Source organism: Anomaloglossus baeobatrachus, chromosome 2 (assembly GCF_048569485.1).
Source record: "Anomaloglossus baeobatrachus isolate aAnoBae1 chromosome 2, aAnoBae1.hap1, whole genome shotgun sequence".
In the NCBI taxonomy this organism is placed as follows: Eukaryota; Metazoa; Chordata; class Amphibia; order Anura; family Aromobatidae; genus Anomaloglossus; species Anomaloglossus baeobatrachus.
Genome location: NC_134354.1, coordinates 125,783,841 through 125,790,102, shown reverse-complemented (window position 1 = coordinate 125,790,102; position 6,262 = coordinate 125,783,841).

The following is a 6,262-nucleotide window of genomic DNA, read 5'->3' as shown; positions in this document are numbered from 1 at the left end:
GTGAATATTTGAATATTGTGTGCTGAGGAGCTGTGAACAGATCCTTATACAGATCCTTATTTCCATCTATCCTTCTTTGTCAGTAATTGAGCACTGGCCATTATATTAGATATCTGTTGGATCTTGCAGATATCTTGCAGATTTCTTCCAATCAACATATAGTCAGAAAATTAAAGAGTTGTCCACGCCCCGGGCACATTTTTTTCTACTAAATGTATTTGGGCTTAAAAATATTTTTCAAATTCAGTTTGATTAGAATTTTGCACTGTTTTGCTTTTACAGGCTCCTTTTTTCCTGGACATTTAGTCATAACCAAATAAAAAAATCAAATAATATACATCCAGATCAGGCTCTTCCTGAAAAAGACATTGTGAGTGCAGGGACTGGGTCATCTGGGGCCCACAGGGGAAATTGACTCTAGGGGCCCAGCCTACAGCGATATGCAAGTACCTGTTATCCGTTATCCCCGTTATAGGGGAGCATTGACTGTGAAGCACAGGCGGCTCCTGCACATCTCCTTCGCACACACAATTACTGATGTACAATTACAGTAGTTTGCAGTAAGGGGGATCTTTGGTGAAAACAAGTGATCACTGATCCACAGGTTCAGTAGGTGATAACATATTGAATGAATGGATCAGGGGACGAGTTGGACATCAGCTCCACTTTATTGGGGATAAAAGTTGTACAATCGGTCCAGGTCCCAGCAATCTGTCCCCACAGATGAATAAGTTATCACTTATCCTTAGGCCACGTTCACACGTGTTCAGTATTTGGTCAGAATGTTACATCAGTATTTCTAAGCCAAAACTAGGAATGGGTTAAAAATGCAGAGGTACTTCTATTATACTTTTTCTCTGATATTACCACTCCTGGTTTTGGCTACAAATACTGAGGTAAAATACTGACCAAATATTCAACGTGTGCACGTGGCCTTAGAATAGGCGATTACTTAGCATATTTGCTACAGTGTAATAATCACAGGACAGGGAGGGGTTAAACGTTCACGTATTTAATCTCTACTGGAAAAAATCTTCACTTTATTGATAGTGAGAAAAAGTGACCTCCAGACACAACACAGTCCACTATACTAAGACCAATAATAGCACATACAAGGGAGAAATACCGCCACACCATGACCAATAACATATTACCACCACAGCACCCGAATACAACCACATACAAGAGAGAAATACCGCCACACCATTTTTAAAGCACATACTGACCGAATATTACCACATACAAGGGTGAAATACTGCAACACTATGACCAGACCACATAATTGACCAAATAATACCACATACAACAGAGAAGTACCCCCACACTGTGATCAGACCACATATTACCACCACACAGTGCCCGTATAAACTACAATAATGATCATGAATAAAAACCACAATACTAATAACGCTAATATTATCATCAGTGCCATTATACACAGGAGCTCTGTATAGTGTTAGTGTACAGGTAATATAGTGATCACCAGTGTCTTTATAGACAGAAGATCTGTATATAGTGCATATGTAATACAGTGATCACCAGTGAAATTAATTAGTGACATTATACATTTTCCTCTTCATCTGTCACTGACCGCCATCACTTCTTCCCGCCTTGACTCGATTCTACAGAAAATAATACACAGTCACCTATAGCCAATCACTCCCAGAGGACATTCCTCACTTTTCCCCCAATTTCTACACTACGTCAGACTTTTGATTTCCCCCATGGAAGACAGTATCTGCAAAATTAAATTATATCACAGCAGTAATAATGTCCTCTAATTTGGCGCTACAGTAATTATGTCCACCATTTGCCATCGTAAACCAATAATGTATGTTCCTCATTCTGGTCCCATATAGTAATAATATCTCCCATCCTGGGCCCCTGGGTCCCCAAATGATTGTTCATTCCTAAGGTGGGGAGACAGAAGCGGGCAATGGTTGGACGTAGGGCTCCCGTGATGTCACAATGTAACGTGAGCCACGAATCGTGATTACTGACAGCGCTGGAATGGTGCCAGCACAAGAGGTGAATACAGGGTCTTTTATTTTAGCTGGGGGAAACAAGGGGAATCAGAAGGGGTTGTTAATTGCTTCCTGCACAAAATATCCCCCCACACACTGATCTTCTCCAAATAGCCCCACAAAGAGCCCCTTTCCATAATGTCCCCCCTAAAACTTACCCTTTCTATAATATCTCCCCCATACTACATCTCTGTATAAAGTCCCCCCCGCTCCTCATTATACTATGCCACCTTTCGCAATTTCCTTCCTAATTGCCTCATTATGTCCCTTATTGCCCCATAATGTCTACAAATGCCCTACAATGTCCCTATTTGCCCCATAATGTCCCAATTTGCTTCATAATGTCCCACATTGCCCTATCATATCCCCTATAATGTCACCCATTGCTCCATTATGTCCCACATTACCCCATACTGTCCCCCATTGCCCAATAATGTTTGCCATTACCCAATAATGTCCCACATTGCCCAATAATGTCCCCCATTGGCCTATAATGTCCTTCATTGCCCAATAATGTCCCCCATTGCCCTATCATGTCCCACATTACCCTATCATGTCCCAAACTACCCCATAATGTACCCCCATTGTCCTATCATGTCCCACATTGCCCTATCATGTCCCATATTGGCCATTAATGTCCCCCATTGACCAATAATGTCCCCTATTGCCCTATCATGTCCCAATCAATTTTCTCCATAATGTCCCCCACTGACCGATAATGTCCTTTGTAAAGTAATACCGCTCTTCCCCCACGACTGCTCCTGCATCTAAAATGATTCTCCATGTTATGTTCAGCTCCTTAGAAGCACTTACCTGGTGCTTGCGCGCCCTCTTCTTCCGTGTGGCAACGGTGATGATGGATGTCGGTGCGGGGCTGATGAGCCCTTCCGCCTCAGACGCGCACTGTTCTGTATGCGCGCCTGAAAGACGCACATACATTTGAATATGAGAGGTGAAGTCTGTAGATCCTGCGCACACCTAGTTTTGTGCAAGCCTGGACTCCCGCAGTACAAATACTTTTGGTGAGTCACATGACTGTGATATCACCATAGGTCATTCTACAACTGCAGAGATCATACAGAATTTGTACGATCACTGCAGTTTATGATGGAAAGGCTGGGGGCCCATCAGAATGATATTTTTCACTATTTGGTGGGCAGGTTTGTGGTGGTTTATTTGGGCAATATCTTGATTTACTCACCCGATATGGAGACACATCAGATATATGTAAAACAGGTATTATAGATAAAAGAGATAGCAAACTGTATGTGTGACGCCCTGGACCCCCAGGGGTCACAGGTAACAACACCACCAACACTACACACACCCCCCCACCCCTAGTGAGGACACAACAGTCACCCGAAAGGGAGACCTGATGCCTCCCTCAGGGCAAGTAGGGCACACCAGGCGGGCGGAGTCAGGCGGAAAGACACGCCCACCGAGGAGACTTCTGTCCTGATGCAGGAAATACAAACAGATTGAGTTGTAGAGTGACAGTGACAGGAGGTGTGGAGGAGCAGAGCTATCAGGGACCCAGGTAGGAGCCTGGGACCCCTGTAACGTCAGGCAGGCAGACGGTGGTGGCGCCTGCAGTAGTACCAGTGTACGACCGGCGGAACCGTAGGGACCGGGCAGGGTTGGAGCCCGCCGGACCTGAACCAGGGAGTCAACCGTTTACCGGAGCACCAGAAACCGGGTACTCAGACCCCGTCCTAGCTTGGAAGCCACTGAGTGTAGGCAAATTGACTGATTGCAGACTGGACCTCACGGGTTCATTCTCACCCCAAGACCCGAAAGAAGGCAAAAGCCCACCAAGATCGGGTGAGCGCCATCGCCAAAGGCCAACCACCCGACGGGCCAGCGCCTGCGGGCAACAGAGGGTTCCTCCGGCAGCTGAACGCCAGGGAGCGGGCTACCACTGCCCAGGCAGGGGAGCCGAACAACAAAACCAGAGGTGCAGGGAAGAGGGACCATCACCAACCTCACTGGGGACATCAGGAGCTGGCCGCGGGTACCGACCATCCTCGAACTTTGGTTTACCAGTGACTCTGAGTGTGATTAATCGTGAGTACACCGGTGCCATCCGGGCACCGCACCGCAGCTCGGCGCCCTGCACCACATCGCCATCACCGTCCCCATCGGGCCCCGGGACGCACCGCCCCTACCCACGGAGGGGTTAACACCAAGGCTGCGCCACCAACACCGATCCCGGGAATACCCTCCACTCCAGCCGCAGCGGTGGTGCATCCCGTCATCACAAACCGTGGGTGGCGTCACAGCTCACCCGACACCCACCGTACACCACCACCCCCACTGCTTCCCCCTTAATGGAGTGACGTGGCCCCCGGTCCGGAGGCGCTCGAGCCACCGACCACCCGAGCCAGGACCTCGAGCGGCTCGGCCCGAGCAGCGGAGCGGCCGAGCCCTCTCAGGGCGGTACATATGCTAAACTGGAGAAGTGTGTTTTTGCTGTCTAAGAGGTACAATTTTTGGTGTACCTATTGTTGTCTTCAGGTTTTCGGATGGATCCTGAGAAGGCCTGTGCTGTACTTGTCTGAGATTATCTGGAAAACCTGAAGGTGTTACATCGCTTTTTAAGATTTACCATTGTTTATCGTAAATGTATTCAAAACTATTCGGTAATTGTAAAGCCTCTGACTGACATGACAAAAAAAGGACAGATTTCTCTAATTGGTTCTATTATTATAATATTATTATTATTACTCTGCCCAGCAGGCTTTTTCCTCTTTAAAAAGATTATATTCCACAGCACCTACACTCAGTCAGCCTGATGTTTTGCAGCCTTTTATCGTGGAGATCGATGTATCTGAGGTGGGGGCTGTGTTGTCATAAGGTCTGTTCCCCGGTAAATGGCGTCCTTGTGCTTTCTTTTCCAAGAAATTGTCCTCAGCCAAGAGAAAGTATGATGTTGGTAACAGGGAGCTCTTGGCAATTAAGTTGGCTTTTGAGGAATGGCGCCATTGGCTGGAGGGGACAGTTCATCCCATTACGGTAATCACAGACCATAAAAACCTTTCATATCTCAAGTCTGCCAAATGACTTTATCCCAGGCAGCCTAGATGGTCTTTTTTTTACCAGATTTAATTTTAAAGTCACTTACCTTCCAGGGATTAAGAACATCAAAGCAGATGCATTATCTTGGAGCTTCCCTGGCAGTAGTGATCATGTGAACCCAGTATCGATTTTGCAGAAGGGGGTGGTCGTCTTGGCTTTGTGCCCAGACCTGGAGGGGGATGTATTGAGGCTCAGGGGACACCCCGGCCTCTTGCCCTTCAGGGAAGTTGTTTGTGCCACCCAATTTGCGCCGTAAACTAATTGGGGAACATCATATTCTGTACTTGCTGGTCACCTTGGTAGTAAAGCAACCTCAGAACTCCTGTCTCGTTGTTTTTGGTGGTCGAGGTTGCATCAGGATGCGTTTAACTTTGTGGCTGCTTGCAGTATTTGCGCACTCTCCAAGGTAATGCATACCTGTCCATCGCATTCTCTCCTGACATGGGCTTTACCGAATAGACCATGGACACATTTATCTATGGAATTCATTACTGACCTACCTTTGTCTTCGGAAAAGACTGTGATTTTGGTGGTTGTGGATAGGTTCAGTAAAATGATGCATTTCATCATGTTGCCGGCACTTCAGAATGCCAAGACTCTGGCCTAGTGTTAATCAATGAGATTGTGAAGCTTCACGGGGTTCCTTCTGATGTGGTCTCAAATCAGGGAACCCAGCTTGTTTCCAAGCTTTGGAAACCTTTTTGTGCTCGAATTGAGGTGCAGTTGTATTTCTATACTGCCTTCCATCCTCAGTCGAATGGGCAGACAGACCGCATAAATCAAAATTTCAAATTTCGAATTGCCTTACATGCTTTGTCTCCGAGAACCTGGAGTATTGGGCATCCTATTTACCATTGGCCGAATTTGCTTTAAATAATCATCTCCAGGAGTTTACCGGCAAGTCACCATTATCTGGTGCATACAGTTTTCATCCGCAATTTTGTACCTTTAGTTATAGGGGTGCTTCGGAAGTTCCTGAGGAGGAGCATTTTGTCTCATCACTCTCTTCAGTACAGATAGAAACGTATGGCTGACAAAAAAAGGCTTGCCTGGTCCGGACCTAAGTGGGAATGGCTATGTATGGTTGTCTACCAGGAACATAAAGTTGAAAATCCCTTCCTGCAATCTGGCACCTAGGTTTACTAACCCAGTAGCATTGCCTC